Below are 17,889 nucleotides of genomic sequence, written 5' to 3'. Positions count from 1 at the left end.
TAAACATATCATCGATCCCGCCAGAGTAATGCCGGTGGCTCCCGTGAGTCTAAATCGTCTCCCTCCCGGTAAGACGTTCGTATCGGTACCTGATCGGGAGAAGATCCTACACTGGGGTCATTCATCTAAACTAGCTGGCCACGCCGGTCAGAAAAAGACCCTCCAGCTTATTACCCGGCACTACTGGTGGCCTACCCTGCACAAGGACGTAATAGACTTTGTTTCTGCCTGTGTCTCCTGTGCCCGCAACAAAGTTCCGAGACACCTGCCAGCCGGTCGCCTCCTTCCGCTTCCTGTACCCGCTGCCCCCTGGCAGCATATAGCTATGGACTTCATAACTGATCTCCCCGTCTCTGCCGGTTGTACGGTCATTTGGGTGGTCGCTGACCGCTTTTCCAAGATGGCTCACTTTATTCCCCTGCCAGGCCTCCCGTCTGCACCCGAGCTGGCTAAAGACTTTATCCGCCACATCTTCTGTCTTCATGGCCTGCCCCTCCACATCGTGTCGGATCGTGGGGTACAGTTCACCTCACGTTTCTGGAGAGCCACTTGTAAATTGCTAGACGTCACCCTGGACTTCTCCTCCGCTTACCACCCACAGTCCAATGGTCAAGTGGAGTGGATCAATCAGATCCTGACCAGTTACCTCCGCCACTTCGTTAATGCCCACCATTCTGACTGGGTGGATCTCCTGCCATGGGCCAAATTTTCTTATAACAATCACGAGAGCTAATCTTCCTCCAAATCCCCGTTTTTTGTAGTCTTCGGTCAGCATCCTCGGATCCCATTTCCCGTCTCCACCTCAGTGGACAATCCGGCTGCGGAATCGCTTGTTAACAAATTTTCCTCCATGTGGGAGAGTACCCGGTCCGCACTCCTTCTGTCGTCCGAGCGTATGAAAAGACATGCTGACAAAAAACGTCTGGATCCTCCTCAATTCCGTCCAGGGGATAAAGTCTGGCTCTCGTCCAAGTATGTCCGGCTCAAGATTCCTTCCTATAAGTTAGGGCCTCGGTTAATCGGTCCTCTGGAGGTCATCAGTCAGATCAACCCGGTGGCCTATAAATTGAAACTCCCGGCCAACTTGCGGATCCCTAACTCCTTCCATGTATCTCTCCTCAAACCTGTGGTACTTAACTCTTTTTCCAAGTCTACAGGTACGCCTCCTGCTCCGGCTTCCGCTGAAAACGAATTTGAGGTAGAGAACATTCTGGCCACCAAAAGGGTAAGAGGGAAGACTTTTTTTCTAGTAGATTGGAAGGGGTTTGGTCCTGAAGAGAGAACGTGGGAGCCCCGGGAGAACATCCATGCCCCTCTCATCCTTGCTAAATTTCTGTCTGGCCTAAAAAAGGGGGGGCCTAAAGGGGGGGGGTACTGTAGCGCCGGCGTCCCTGCCCTCTGCTAGGCAGGGACACTGTTCCCGTCACCTCTCTGCTCCGAGCCCGGCGTCCTCCTCCCGCTCTGCTGGCAGCGCGTGCTCCTTCCCGGCCACGGTGCTTAGGACGCGCGCGCGCGCGCTCCCCCCCTCTTAAAGGGGCCGCGCGCGCCGTCCTAAGGAGTCCCCGGCCAATGGCCGGAGGACCTCACCATATATAAGGCACCTCCTCCAAAATGGAGGTGCCCGAGCAATGTTGTTGCACTGTTCACTACTCTGCTTCAGCCCTCAGGTCCCGTTGCCAGTTACCTGCCAGTTTCCTGCCAGTTTGCTGTCTGATTCCAGCCTGTTATCCGCTTACCTGCTTGCTAGCCTGAGGTCCGACGGTCTGCCTTCCAACACCTGTCAGTCTGTCTATGGACCAGCTTGCCCGCTCACCTGGGAGCGTCCTCCTGCTACCTGCTTGCTAGCCTACCTGGAGGCTCTGCCGTCACGTGCTGTGACCACCTGCCAGTCCAGTGACTCTTGCCCGCTCACCTGGGAGCGCTCATCTGCTACCTGCCTGTTTGCCTACCTGGAGGCTCCGCCGTCACATGCTGTGACCACCTGCTTATCCAGAGACTCTCGCTTGCTCACCTGGGAGCGCTCATCTGTTACCTGCCTGGAGGCTCTGCCGTCAAGTGCTGTGACCACTTGCCAGTCCAGAGACTCTCGCCTGCTCACCTGGGAGCACTCATCTTCCATCTGCCTGCTAGCCTACCTGGAGGTTCAGCCGTCACAGGTCGTACCTGCCCGTTTACCCAGAGACTGTCCCGGTCACTTGCTGTGACCTCCTGCCCGTTTACCCAGAGACTGTCCCGGTCATTTGCTGTGAACTCCTGCCCGTTTACCCAGAGACTGTCCCGGTCACCTGCTGTGACTATCTGCCTGCCTGCCCCGGTCGCCACCCGCTTCCTTACAAGGACCGCCCCCTTGTAAAAGTTGCTCAGAGGTTCCGCCTCCCAGACCCGTTACACTTTATATGATGGATGTGGAGGTGATGTGTCTCCTTTATATGATGGATGTGGGGGTGATGTGTCTCCTTTATATGATGGATGTGGGGGTGATGTGTCTCCTTTATATGATGGATGTGGGGGTGATGTGTCTCCTTTATATGATGGATGTGGGGGTGATGTGTCTCCTTTATATGATGGATGTGGGGGGTGATGTGTCTCCTTTATATGATGGATGTGGAGGTGATGTGTCTCCTTTATATGATGGATGTGGGAGGTGATGTGTCTCCTTTATATGATGGATGTGGAGGGTGATGTGTCTCCTTTATATGATGGATGTGGAGGGTGATGTGTCTCCTTTATATGATGGATGTGGAGGTGATGTGTCTCCTTTATATGATGGATGTGGGGGGTGATGTGTCTCCTTTATATGATGGATGTGGGGGGTGATGTGTCTCCTTTATATGATGGATGTGGGGGGTGATGTGTCTCCTTTATATGATGGATGTGGGGGGTGATGTGTCTCCTTTATATGATGGATGTGGGGGGTGATGTGTCTCCTTTATATGATGGATGTGGGGGGTGATGTGTCTCCTTTATATGATGGATGTGGGGGGTGATGTGTCTCCTTTATATGATGGATGTGGGGGGTGATGTGTCTCCTTTATATGATGGATGTGGAGGTGATGTGTCTCCTTTATGTAGCACCGGCGTCCCTGCCCTCTGCTAGGCAGGGAAGCTGTTCCCCTCACCTCTCTGCTCCGAGCCCGGCGTCCTTCTCCCGCTCTGCTGGCAGCGCGCGCTCCTTCCCGGCCACGGTGCTTAGGGCGCGCGCGCGTTCCCCCCCTCTTAAAGGGGCCGCGCGCGCCGTCCTAAGGAGTCCCCGGCCAATGGCCGGAGGACTTCACCATATATAAGGCACCTCCTCCAAAATGGAGGTGCCCGAGCAATGTTGTTGCACTGTTCACTACTCTGCTTCAGCCCTCAGGTCCCGTTGCCAGTTACCTGCCAGTTTGCTGTCTGATTCCTGCCTGTTATCCGCTTACCTGCTTGCTAGCCTGAGGTCCGACGGTCTGCCTTCCAACACCTGTCAGTCTGTCTATGGACCAGCTTGCCCGCTCAGCTGGGAACGTCCTCCTGCTACCTGCTTGCTAGCCTACCTGGAGGCTCTGCCGTCACGTGCTGTGACCACCTGCCAGTCCAGTGACTCTTGCCCGCTCACCTGGGAGCGCTCATCTGCTACCTGCCTGTTTGCCTACCTGGAGGCTCCGCCGTCACATGCTGTGACCACCTGCTTATCCAGAGACTCTCGCTTGCTCACCTGGGAGCGCTCATCTGCTGCCTGTCTGCTAGCCTACCTGGAGGCTCTGCCGTCACGTGCTGTGACCACCTGCCAGTCCAGAGACTCTTGCCTGCTCACCTGGGAGCACTCATCTGCCATCTGCCTGCTAGCCTACCTGGAGGTTCAGCCGTCACAGGTCGTACCTGCCCGTTTACCCAGAGACTGTCCCGGTCACTTGCTGTGACCTCCTGCCCGTTTACCCAGAGACTGTCCCGGTCACTTGCTGTGACCTCCTGCCCGTTTACCCAGAGACTGTCCCGGTCACCTGCTGTGACTATCTGCCTGCCTGCCCCGGTCGCCACCCGCTTCCTTACAAGGACCGCCCCCTTGTATAAGTTGCTCAGAGGTTCCGCCTCCCAGACCCGTTACAGTTTGCTCGGGCCGTGGAACCCGGTGGCACCCAAGCTCCCTCGCTCTCGGACCTATGTCATGAACTGTCCCGTCAGAGGTCCCAACAGGAGTCCATCCTGGGTCACCTGCGGAATGTCAATTCTCGCCTGGACACTCTGACTGCTCCACCAGCAACCACCGCCAGTGTCATGTCTCGCAACCCGGCAGCCCCGCTGCCCACCAATACCGTGGTATCCTACTCCGGACCCCGGCTTTCTGCACCTCCTCGCTTCGGAGGCGACTCCGCTCAGGCTCGGGGCTTCATAAACCAGTGCACCCTGCACTTTGAACTCCTGTCCCACCAGTTTAACTCCGACCGGGCCAAAGTAGCCTTCATCATGTCCCATCTCACAGGGGAGGTTCTGGCCTGGCTAAATCCTCTATGGGAGAGAGGAGACCCCCTGGTGTCCGACTTGCCTGCCTTTCTCACGGCTTTCCGGAAAGTCTTCGACGAACCCGGACGGAAGACCTCATCTGCATCGTCTCTGCTACGCCTCCGTCAGGGAAGTCTCACCGTGGGCCAATATGCCATACAGTTCCGTACCCTTGCCTCGGAGCTGGCCTGGGATAACGACGCTCTGGTATCTGTCTTCTGGGAGGGTCTGTCCGGCCGTATTAAAGATGAACTTGCCGGTCGGGACATTCCTACCACTCTCGATGACTTAATAACTCTTGCCACCCGGATTGACCTACGGTTCCAGGAGCGTGCCAAAGAGGTCACCCGTGAGAGGAGGTTTCCACGTCTAGCTCCTACCTTCCAGAAACCCGTCACTCCCTCCGTTTCTCCCCAGGTACACTCTCCTGAGCCTATGCAGGTCGACCAGACCAAGATGGTCAAAACCCGTCAGGACTTACGCCGTGCCGAGGGGAGCTGCTTCTACTGTGGCAGTAAGGAGCACCGGATCCGTACCTGCCCGGAGAGGTCGGGAAATGCCTGTGTCTAGGTTCGCTCAGAGAGGTCGACCTAGACAAGAATAAATCCTCTCCATCTCTGCTGCTGTCTGTCTCAATTATCTGCGGGGAGAACCGTTATTTCGAATTAGCCCAACTTGACTCTGGAGCAGCCGGGAATCTTATTTCACAGTCTCTGGTAGAAAAATACCGCATTCCCACCAAACCTCTGGCTGTACCCTTATCTGTCGCTGCTGTGGATGGGGGCCTCTTACCACGTCCCATCCAACTAATCACCGAATCCATTACTCTGCAGGTGGGAATGCTGCATTCTGAGAGCATCTCTTTTCATGTTCTGCCTGGACTCTCTCACGCCCTCTTATTAGGTCTACCTTGGCTCCAGAGACATGCACCCGTGCTTGACTGGCAGACCGGAGAAGTCCTTCGCTGGGGACAGGACTGCCATAAGACTTGTTTGGTTCCTGTTCATCCCGTCCGTCCTTCTCCTACCCCAACTAATCTACCTGGACTTCCGATTCCTTATTGGTCTTTTGCTGATGTCTTTAATAAAAAGGAGGCAGAGACATTACCCCCTCATAGACCATACGACTGTCCTATCGACCTGTTACCCGGTACTACGCCTCCCCGAGGACGTATTTACCCATTGTCCGCTGCTGAGACCCGGTCAATGTCCGAGTATATTGAGGAGAATCTGGCCCGGGGATTCATCCGGAAATCTACCTCCCCGGCGGGAGCAGGCTTCTTTTTCGTTAAAAAGAAGGACGGCTCTCTCCGTCCTTGTATAGACTATAGAGGCCGTAACCAGATCACGGTGAAGAATAAATACCCCCTTCCGCTCATTCCGGAGTTATTTGACCGTCTGAGGGGGGCTAGAATCTTCACCAAATTGGATCTCCGCGGGGCGTACAACCTGGTCCATATCCGTCAGGGGGACGAATGGAAGACGGCATTCAACACCCGGGACGGCCACTATGAATATCTGGTAATGCTCTTTGGTCTCTGTAACTCTCCTGCCGTCTTTCAAGAGTTGGTCAATGACATCTTCCGGGACCTTCTCTACTCCTGCGTAGTGGTGTACCTGGACGACATCTTGGTCTTCTCTCCGGATCTCCAGACTCACCGGAGGGATGTTCGTCAGGTCCTGCTCAGGCTCAGGCAAAATCACCTCTTCGCTAAATATGAGAAGTGCCTCTTTGAGCAGACCTCACTTCCGTTTTTGGGCTACATTATTTCCCAGACCGGCCTACGAATGGATCCAGAGAAACTGTCTGCCATCGAGAAATGGCCTCGACCGGAGGGGTTGAAGGCTATTCAGCGGTTCCTGGGCTTCGCCAACTACTACCGCCTCTTCATCCCGCACTTCTCTTCCCGGACTGCCCCAATTTCCGAGCTCACCCGTAAGGGTACTAATCCCAAAGACTGGCCGCCCGAAGCAGAGGAGGCCTTTCTCTCCTTAAAACAGGCCTTCTCTTCCGCCCCAGTGCTGCATCGCCCGGACGGCAACAAGCAGTTCTTCCTGGAAGTTGACGCCTCCTCCTCTGGAGCCGGAGCGGTACTTACTCAAAAATCATCTTCCGGGAGGATGGTAACTTGCGGCTTCTTCTCCAAACTCTTCTCCTCTTCTGAGCGCAATTATTCCATAGGAGACCGAGAGTTATTGGCCATCAAGCTGGCATTGGAGGAGTGGCGTTACCTACTCGAGGGGGCTCTTCATCCGGTAATAATTTACACTGACCACAAGAACTTGGCTTACCTCCAGCATGCCCAGAGACTTAACCCGCGCCAAGCCCGGTGGTCCTTGTTTTTTGCTCGCTTTGATTTTGTTCTACATTTTCGCCCGACTGACAAAAACATCAAAGCGGACGCCTTGTCCCGATCCTTTCTGGTGTCTGATCTCGAGGAAGAACCTAAACATATCATCGATCCCGCCAGAGTAATGCCGGTGGCTCCCGTGAGTCTAAATCGTCTCCCTCCCGGTAAGACGTTCGTATCGGTACCTGATCGGGAGAAGATCCTACACTGGGGTCATTCATCTAAACTAGCTGGCCACGCCGGTCAGAAAAAGACCCTCCAGCTTATTACCCGGCACTACTGGTGGCCTACCCTGCACAAGGACGTAATAGACTTTGTTTCTGCCTGTGTCTCCTGTGCCCGCAACAAAGTTCCGAGACACCTGCCAGCCGGTCGCCTCCTTCCGCTTCCTGTACCCGCTGCCCCCTGGCAGCATATAGCTATGGACTTCATAACTGATCTCCCCGTCTCTGCCGGTTGTACGGTCATTTGGGTGGTCGCTGACCGCTTTTCCAAGATGGCTCACTTTATTCCCCTGCCAGGCCTCCCGTCTGCACCCGAGCTGGCTAAAGACTTTATCCGCCACATCTTCTGTCTTCATGGCCTGCCCCTCCACATCGTGTCGGATCGTGGGGTACAGTTCACCTCACGTTTCTGGAGAGCCACTTGTAAATTGCTAGACGTCACCCTGGACTTCTCCTCCGCTTACCACCCACAGTCCAATGGTCAAGTGGAGTGGATCAATCAGATCCTGACCAGTTACCTCCGCCACTTCGTTAATGCCCACCATTCTGACTGGGTGGATCTCCTGCCATGGGCCAAATTTTCTTATAACAATCACGAGAGCGAATCTTCCTCCAAATCCCCGTTGTTTGTAGTCTTCGGTCAGCATCCTCGGATCCCATTTCCCGTCTCCACCTCAGTGGACAATCCGGCTGCGGAATCGCTTGTTAACAAATTTTCCTCCATGTGGGAGAGTACCCGGTCCGCACTCCTTCTGTCGTCCGAGCGTATGAAAAGACATGCTGACAAAAAACGTCTGGATCCTCCTCAATTCCGTCCAGGGGATAAAGTCTGGCTCTCGTCCAAGTATGTCCGGCTCAAGATTCCTTCCTATAAGTTAGGGCCTCGGTTAATCGGTCCTCTGGAGGTCATCAGTCAGATCAACCCGGTGGCCTATAAATTGAAACTCCCGGCCAACTTGCGGATCCCTAACTCCTTCCATGTATCTCTCCTCAAACCTGTGGTACTTAACTCTTTTTCCAAGTCTACAGGTACGCCTCCTGCTCCGGCTTCCGCTGAAAACGAATTTGAGGTAGAGAACATTCTGGCCACCAAAAGGGTAAGAGGGAAGACTTTTTTTCTAGTAGATTGGAAGGGGTTTGGTCCTGAAGAGAGAACGTGGGAGCCCCGGGAGAACATCCATGCCCCTCTCATCCTTGCTAAATTTCTGTCTGGCCTAAAAAAGGGGGGGCCTAAAGGGGGGGGTACTGTAGCGCCGGCGACCCTGCCCTCTGCTAGGCAGGGACACTGTTCCCGTCACCTCTCTGCTCCGAGCCCGGCGTCCTCCTCCCGCTCTGCTGGCAGCGCGTGCTCCTTCCCGGCCACGGTGCTTAGGACGCGCGCGCGCGCGCTCCCCCCCTCTTAAAGGGGCCGCGCGCGCCGTCCTAAGGAGTCCCCGGCCAATGGCCGGAGGACCTCACCATATATAAGGCACCTCCTCCAAAATGGAGGTGCCCGAGCAATGTTGTTGCACTGTTCACTACTCTGCTTCAGCCCTCAGGTCCCGTTGCCAGTTACCTGCCAGTTTCCTGCCAGTTTGCTGTCTGATTCCAGCCTGTTATCCGCTTACCTGCTTGCTAGCCTGAGGTCCGACGGTCTGCCTTCCAACACCTGTCAGTCTGTCTATGGACCAGCTTGCCCGCTCACCTGGGAGCGTCCTCCTGCTACCTGCTTGCTAGCCTACCTGGAGGCTCTGCCGTCACGTGCTGTGACCACCTGCCAGTCCAGTGACTCTTGCCCGCTCACCTGGGAGCGCTCATCTGCTACCTGCCTGTTTGCCTACCTGGAGGCTCCGCCGTCACATGCTGTGACCACCTGCTTATCCAGAGACTCTCGCTTGCTCACCTGGGAGCGCTCATCTGTTACCTGCCTGGAGGCTCTGCCGTCAAGTGCTGTGACCACTTGCCAGTCCAGAGACTCTCGCCTGCTCATCTGGGAGCACTCATCTTCCATCTGCCTGCTAGCCTACCTGGAGGTTCAGCCGTCACAGGTCGTACCTGCCCGTTTACCCAGAGACTGTCCCGGTCACTTGCTGTGACCTCCTGCCCGTTTACCCAGAGACTGTCCCGGTCATTTGCTGTGAACTCCTGCCCGTTTACCCAGAGACTGTCCCGGTCACCTGCTGTGACTATCTGCCTGCCTGCCCCGGTCGCCACCCGCTTCCTTACAAGGACCGCCCCCTTGTAAAAGTTGCTCAGAGGTTCCGCCTCCCAGACCCGTTACACTTTATATGATGGATGTGGAGGTGATGTGTCTCCTTTATATGATGGATGTGGGGGTGATGTGTCTCCTTTATATGATGGATGTGGGGGTGATGTGTCTCCTTTATATGATGGATGTGGGGGTGATGTGTCTCCTTTATATGATGGATGTGGGGGTGATGTGTCTCCTTTATATGATGGATGTGGGGGTGATGTGTCTCCTTTATATGATGGATGTGGGGGTGATGTGTCTCCTTTATATGATGGATGTGGGGGTGATGTGTCTCCTTTATATGATGGATGTGGGGGTGATGTGTCTCCTTTATATGATGGATGTGGGGGTGATGTGTCTCCTTTATATGATGGATGTGGGGGTGATGTGTCTCCTTTATATGATGGATGTGGGGGGTGATGTGTCTCCTTTATATGATGGATGTGGAGGTGATGTGTCTCCTTTATATGATGGATGTGGGAGGTGATGTGTCTCCTTTATATGATGGATGTGGGGGGTGATGTGTCTCCTTTATATGATGGATGTGGAGGTGATGTGTCTCCTTTATATGATGGATGTGGGGGTCATGTGTCTCCTTTATATGATGGATGTGGGGGGTGATGTGTCTCCTTTATATGATGGATGTGGAGGTGATGTGTCTCCTTTATATGATGGATGTGGAGGTGATGTGTCTCCTTTATATGATGGATGTGGGGGGTGATGTGTCTCCTTTATATGATGGATGTGGAGGTGATGTGTCTCCTTTATATGATGGATGTGGAGGTGATGTGTCTCCTTTATATGATGGATGTGGAGGTGATGTGTCTCCTTTATATGATGGATGTGGAGGGTGCTGTGTCTCCTTTATATGATGGATGTGGGGGGTGATGGTTCCCCCTTATATGATGGATGTGGGGGGTGATGGTTCCCCCTTTATATGATGGATGTGGAGGTGATGTGTCTCCTTTATATGATGGATGTGGAGGTGATGTGTCTCCTTTATATGATGGATGTGGAGGGTGATGTGTCTCCTTTATATGATGGATGTGGAGGTGATGTGTCTCCTTTATATGATGGATGTGGGAGGTGATGTGTCTCCTTTATATGATGGATGTGGAGGTGATGTGTCTCCTTTATATGATGGATGTGGAGGTGATGTGTCTCCTTTATATGATGGATGTGGAGGTGATGTGTCTCCTTTATATGATGGATGTGGAGGTGATGTGTCTCCTTTATATGATGGATGTGGGGGGTGATGTGTCTCCTTTATATGATGGATGTGGGGGGTGATGTGTCTCCTTTATATGATGGATGTGGGGGTGATGTGTCTCCTTTATATGATGGATGTGGAGGTGATGTGTCTCCTTTATATGATGGATGTGGGGGGTGATGTGTCTCCTTTATATGATGGATGTGGGGGGTGATGTGTCTCCTTTATATGATGGATGTGGAGGTGATGTGTCTCCTTTATATGATGGATGTGGGGGGTGATGTGTCTCCTTTATATGATGGATGTGGAGGTGATGTGTCTCCTTTATATGATGGATGTGGGGGGTGATGTGTCTCCTTTATATGATGGATGTGGGGGGTGATGTGTCTCCTTTATATGATGGATGTGGGGGGTGATGTGTCTCCTTTATATGATGGATGTGGGGGGTGATGTGTCTCCTTTATATGATGGATGTGGAGGGTGATGTGTCTCCTTTATATGATGGATGTGGAGGGTGATGTGTCTCCTTTATATGATGGATGTGGGGGTGATGTGTCTCCTTTATATGATGGATGTGGAAGTGATGTGTCTCCTTTATATGATGGATGTGGGAGGTGATGTGTCTCCTTTATATGATGGATGTGGGAGGAGATGTGTCTCCTTTATATGATGGATGTGGGGGGTGATGTGTCTCCTTTATATGATGGATGTGGAGGTGATGTCTCTCCTTTATATGATGGATGTGGGGGTGATGTGTCTCCTTTATATGAAGGATGTGGAGGGTGATGTGTCTCCTTTATATGATGGATGTGGGGGTGATGTGTCTCCTTTATATGATGGATGTGGAGGTGATGTGTCTCCTTTATATGATGGATGTGGAGGTGATGTGTGTCCTTTATATGATGGATGTGGAGGTGATGTGTCTCCTTTATATGATGGATGTGGAGGTGATGTGTCTCCTTTATATGATGGATGTGGGGGGTGATGTGTCTCCTTTATATGATGGATGTGGAGGTGATGTGTCTCCTTTATATGATGGATGTGGGGGGTGATGTGACTCCTTTATATGATGGATGTGGGGGGTGATGCGACTCCTTTATATGATGGATGTGGGGGGTGATGCGACTCCTTTATATGAAGGATGTGGAGGGTGATGCGTCTCCTTTATATGATGGATGTGGGAGGTGATGCGTCTCCTTTATATGATGGATGTGGGGGCTGATGTGACTCCTTTATATGATGGATGTGGAGGTGATGTGACTCCTTTATATGATGGATGTGGAGGTGATGTGTCTCCTTTATATGATGGATGTGGAGGTGATGTGTCTCCTTTATATGATGGATGTGGAGGTGATGTGTCTCCTTTATATGATGGATGTGGAGGTGATGTGTCTCCTTTATATGATGGATGTGGGGGTGATGTGTCTCCTTTATATGATGGATGTGGGGGTGATGTGTCTCCTTTATATGATGGATGTGGGGGGTGATGTGACTCCTTTATATGATGGATGTGGAGGTGATGTGTCTCCTTTATATGATGGATGTGGAGGTGATGTGTCTCCTTTATATGATGGATGTGGAGGTGATGTGTCTCCTTTATATGATGGATGTGGAGGTGATGTGTCTCCTTTATATGATGGATGTGGAGGTGATGTGTCTCCTTTATATGATGGATGTGGAGGTGATGTGTCTCCTTTATATGATGGATGTGGGGGGTGATGTGTCTCCTTTATATGATGGATGTGGGGGTGATGTGTCTCCTTTATATGATGGATGTGGAGGTGATGTGTCTCCTTTATATGATGGATGTGGAGGTGATGTGTCTCCTTTATATGATGGATGTGGGAGGTGATGTGTCTCCTTTATATGATGGATGTGGGAGGTGATGTGTCTCCTTTATATGATGGATGTGGGAGGTGATGTGTCTCCTTTATATGATGGATGTGGAGGTGATGTGTCTCCTTTATATGATGGATGTGGAGGTGATGTGTCTCCTTTATATGATGGATGTGGGGGGTGCTGTGTCTCCTTTATATGATGGATGTGGGAGGTGATGTGTCTCCTTTATATGATGGATGTGGGGGGTGCTGTGTCTCCTTTATATGATGGATGTGGGAGGTGATGTGTCTCCTTTATATGATGGATGTAGGAGGTGATGTGTCTCCTTTATATGATGGATGTGGGAGGTGATGTGTCTCCTTTATATGATGGATGTGGAGGTGATGTGTCTCCTTTATATGATGGATGTGGAGGTGATGTGTCCTCCTTTATATGATGGATGTGGGGGGTGATGTGTCTCCTTTATATGATGGATGTGGGGGGTGATGTGTCTCCTTTATATGATGGATGTGGAGGTGATGTGTCTCCTTTATATGATGGATGTGGAGGGTGATGTGTCTCCTTTATATGATGGATGTGGAGGTGATTTGTCTCCTTTATATGATGGATGTGGAGGTGATGTGTCTCCTTTATATGATGGATGTGGGAGGTGATGTGTCTCCTTTATATGATGGATGTGGGGGTGATGTGTCTCCTTTATATGATGGATGTGGAGGTGATGTGTCTCCTTTATATGATGGATGTGGGGGTGATGTGTCTCCTTTATATGATGGATGTGGGGGGTGATGTGTCTCCTTTATATGATGGATGTGGGAGGTGATGTGTCTCCTTTATATGATGGATGTGGAGGTGATGTGTCTCCTTTATATGATGGATTTGGGGGGTGATGTGTCTCCTTTATATGATGGATGTGGGGGGTGATGTGTCTCCTTTATATGATGGATGTGGAGGTGATCTGTCTCCTTTATATGATGGATGTGGGGGGTGATGTGTCTCCTTTATATGATGGATGTGGAGGTGATGTGTCTCCTTTATATGATGGATGTGGGGGGTGATGGATCCCCCTTTATATGATGGATGTGGGAGGTGATGTGTCTCCTTTATATGATGGATGTGGGGGGTGATGTGTCTCCTTTATATGATGGATGTGGGGGGTGATGTGTCTCCTTTATATGATGGATGTGGGGGGTGATGTGTCTCCTTTATATGATGGATGTGGGGGTGATGTGTCTCCTTTATATGATGGATGTGGGGGTGATGTGTCTCCTTTATATGATGGATGTGGAAGTGATGTGTCTCCTTTATATGATGGATGTGGGAGGTGATGTGTCTCCTTTATATGATGGATGTGGGGGTGATGTGTCTCCTTTATATGATGGATGTGGGGGGTGATGTGTCTCCTTTATATGATGGATGTGGAGGTGATGTGTCTCCTTTATATGATGGATGTGGGAGGTGATGTGTCTCCTTTATATGATGGATGTGGGAGGTGATGTGTCTCCTTTATATGATGGATGTGGGAGGTGATGTGTCTCCTTTATATGATGGATGTGGGGGGTGATGTGTCTCCTTTATATGATGGATGTGGGAGGTGATGTGTCTCCTTTATATGATGGATGTGGAGGTGATGTGTCTCCTTTATATGATGGATGTGGAGGTGATGTATCTCCTTTATATGATGGATGTGGGGGTGATGTGTCTCCTTTATATGATGAATGTGGGAGGTGATGTGTCTCCTTTATATGATGGATGTGGAGGTGATGTGTCTCCTTTATATGATGGATGTGGGGGGTGATGTGTCTCCTTTATATGATGGATGTGGGAGGTGATGTGTCTCCTTTATATGATGGATGTGGGGGGTGATGTGTCTCCTTTATATGATGGATGTGGAGGGTGATGTGTCTCCTTTATATGATGGATGTGGGAGGTGATGTGTCTCCTTTATATGATGGATGTGGGAGGTGATGTGTCTCCTTTATATGATGGATGTGGGGGGTGATGTGTCTCCTTTATATGATGGATGTGGAGGGTGATGTGTCTCCTTTATATGATGGATGTGGAGGGTGATGTGTCTCCTTTATATGATGGATGTGGAGGTGATGTGTCTCCTTTATATGATGGATGTGGAGGTGATGTGTCTCCTTTATATGATGGATGTGGGGGGTGATGTGTCTCCTTTATATGATGGATGTGGAGGGTGATGTGTCTCCTTTATATGATGGATGTGGGAGGTGATGTGTCTCCTTTATATGATGGATGTGGGGGGGGATGTGTCTCCTTTATATGATGGATGTGGAGGGTGATGTGTCTCCTTTATATGATGGATGTGGGGATGATGTGTCTCCTTTATATGATGGATGTGGAGGTGATGTGTCTCCTTTATGTGATGGATGTGGGGATGATGTGTCTCCTTTATATGATGGATGTGGGGGTGATGTGTCTTCTTTATATGATGGATGTGGGGGGTGATGTGTCTCCTTTATATGATGGATGTGGAGGTGATGTGTCTCCTTTATATGATGGATGTGGGGGGTGATGTGTCTCCTTTATATGATGGATGTGGGGGTGATGTGTTTCCTTTATATGATGGATGTGGGAGGTGATGTGTCTCCTTTATATGATGGATGTGGAGGTGATGTGTCTCCTTTATATGATGGATGTGGGGGGTGATGTGTCTCCTTTATATGATGGATGTGGAGGGTGATGTGTCTCCTTTATATGATGGATGTGGAGGTGATGTGTCTCCTTTATATGATGGATGTGGAGGTGATGTGTCTCCTTTATATGATGGATGTGGGAGGTGATGTGTCTCCTTTATATGATGGATGTGGAGGGTGATGTGTCTCCTTTATATGATGGATGTGGAGGGTGATGTGTCTCCTTTATATGATGGATGTGGAGGGTGATGTGTCTCCTTTATATGATGGATGTGGGAGGTGATGTGTCTCCTTTATATGATGGATGTGGGGGGTGATGTGTCTCCTTTATATGATGGATGTGGAGGTGATGTGTCTCCTTTATATGATGGATGTGGGAGGTGATGTGTCTCCTTTATATGATGGATGTGGGGGTGATGTGTTTCCTTTATATGATGGATGTGGGAGGTGATGTGTCTCCTTTATATGATGGATGTGGAGGTGATGTGTCTCCTTTATATGATGGATGTGGGGGGTGATGTGTCTCCTTTATATGATGGATGTGGAGGGTGATGTGTCTCCTTTATATGATGGATATGGAGGTGATGTGTCTCCTTTATATGATGGATGTGGGGATGATGTGTCTCCTTTATATGATGGATGTGGGGGTGATGTGTCTCCTTTATATGATGGATGTGGGGGTGATGTGTCTTCTTTATATGATGGATGTGGGGGGTGATGTGTCTCCTTTATATGATGGATGTGGAGGTGATGTGTCTCCTTTATATGATGGATGTGGAGGTGATGTGTCTCCTTTATATGATGGATGTGGGGGTGATGTGTTTCCTTTATATGATGGATGTGGGAGGTGATGTGTCTCCTTTATATGATGGATGTGGAGGTGATGTGTCTCCTTTATATGATGGATGTGGGGGGTGATGTGTCTCCTTTATATGATGGATGTGGAGGGTGATGTGTCTCCTTTATATGATGGATGTGGAGGGTGATGTGTCTCCTTTATATGATGGATGTGGAGGTGATGTGTCTCCTTTATATGATGGATGTGGGAGGTGATGTGTCTCCTTTATATGATGGATGTGGAGGGTGATGTGTCTCCTTTATATGATGGATGTGGAGGGTGATGTGTCTCCTTTATATGATGGATGTGGGAGGTGATGTGTCTCCTTTATATGATGGATGTGGGGGGTGATGTGTCTCCTTTATATGATGGATGTGGGAGGTGATGTGTCTCCTTTATATGATGGATGTGGGGGGTGATGTGTCTCCTTTATATGATGGATGTGGAGGGTGATGTGTCTCCTTTATATGATGGATGTGGGAGGTGATGTGTCTCCTTTATATGATGGATGTGGAGGGTGATGTGTCTCCTTTATATGATGGATGTGGGAGGTGATGTGTCTCCTTTAGATGATGGATGTGGGGGGGGGTGTGTCTCCTTTATATGATGGATGTGGAGGGTGATGTGTCTCCTTTATATGATGGATGTGGAGGTGATGTGTCTCCTTTATATGATGGATGTGGAGGTGATGTGTCTCCTTTATATGATGGATGTGGAGGTGATGTGTCTCCTTTATATGATGGATGTGGAGGTGATGTGTCTCCTTTATATGATGGATGTGGGGGGTGATGTGTCTCCTTTATATGATGGATGTGGGGGGTGATGTGTCTCCTTTATATGATGGATGTGGGGGGTGATGTGTCTCCTTTATATGATGGATGTGGGAGGTGATGTGTCTCCTTTATATGATGGATGTGGGAGGTGATGTGTCTCCTTTATATGATGGATGTGGGGGTGATGTGTCTCCTTTATATGATGGATGTGGGGGGAGATGTGTCTCCTTTATATGATGGATGTGGAGGGTGATGCGTCTCCTTTATATGATGGATGTGGAGGGTGATGTGTCTCCTTTATATGATGGATGTGGGGGGAGATGTGTCTCCTTTATATGATGGATGTGGAGGGTGATGTGTCTCCTTTATATGATGGATGTGGGGGTGATGTGTCTCCTTTATATGATGGATGTGGGGGGAGATGTGTCTCCTTTATATGATGGATGTGGAGGGTGATGCGTCTCCTTTATATGATGGATGTGGAGGTGATGCGTCTCCTTTATATGATGGATGTGGAGGTGATGCGTCTCCTTTATATGATGGATGTGGAGGGTGATGCGTCTCCTTTATATGATGGATGTGGGAGGTGATGTGTCTCCTTTATATGATGGATGTGGGGGGGGATGTGTCTCCTTTATATGATGGATGTGGAGGTGATGTGTCTCCTTTATATGATGGATGTGGAGGTGATGTGTCTCCTTTATATGATGGATGTGGGGGGGGATGTGTCTCCTTTATATGATGGATGTGGAGGTGATGTGTCTCCTTTATATGATGGATGTGGAGGTGATGTGTCTCCTTTATATGATGGATGTGGGGGTGATGTGTCTCCTTTATATGAAGGATGTGGAGGGTGATGTGTCTCCTTTATATGATGGATGTGGAGGGTGATGTGTCTCCTTTATATGATGGATGTGGAGGGTGATGTGTCTCCTTTATATGATGGATGTGGAGGGTGATGTGTCTCCTTTATATGATGGATGTGGAGGGTGATGTGTCTCCTTTATATGATGGATGTGGGAGGTGATGTGTCTCCTTTATATGATGGATGTGGGGGGTGATGTGTCTCCTTTATATGATGGATGTGGGGGGTGATGTGTCTCCTTTATATGATGGATGTGGGGGGTGATGTGTCTCCTTTATATGATGGATGTGGGGGGTGATGTGTCTCCTTTATATGATGGATGTGGAGGTGATGTGTCTCCTTTATATGATGGATGTGGGGGTGATGTGTCTCCTTTATATGATGGATGTGGGGGGTGATGTGTCTCCTTTATATGATGGATGTGGGGGGT

General features: G+C 50.3%; 1 protein-coding gene across 7 annotated transcripts in view; it reads right to left on the bottom strand.

Moving 5' to 3' along the window:
- The window catches only part of ARSG (arylsulfatase G), a 139,315-nt gene that overhangs the window by 120,346 nt on the left and 1,080 nt on the right, over nucleotides 1-17,889 (bottom strand). The gene's annotated exons all lie outside the window — the stretch shown is intronic.

Source organism: Phyllobates terribilis, unplaced genomic scaffold (assembly GCF_046119375.1).
Source record: "Phyllobates terribilis strain yellow unplaced genomic scaffold, ASM4611937v1 Scaffold_25__1_contigs__length_18738178, whole genome shotgun sequence".
Lineage (NCBI taxonomy): Eukaryota > Metazoa > Chordata > Amphibia > Anura > Dendrobatidae > Phyllobates > Phyllobates terribilis.
This window is presented reverse-complemented; position numbering and strand designations above follow the sequence as displayed.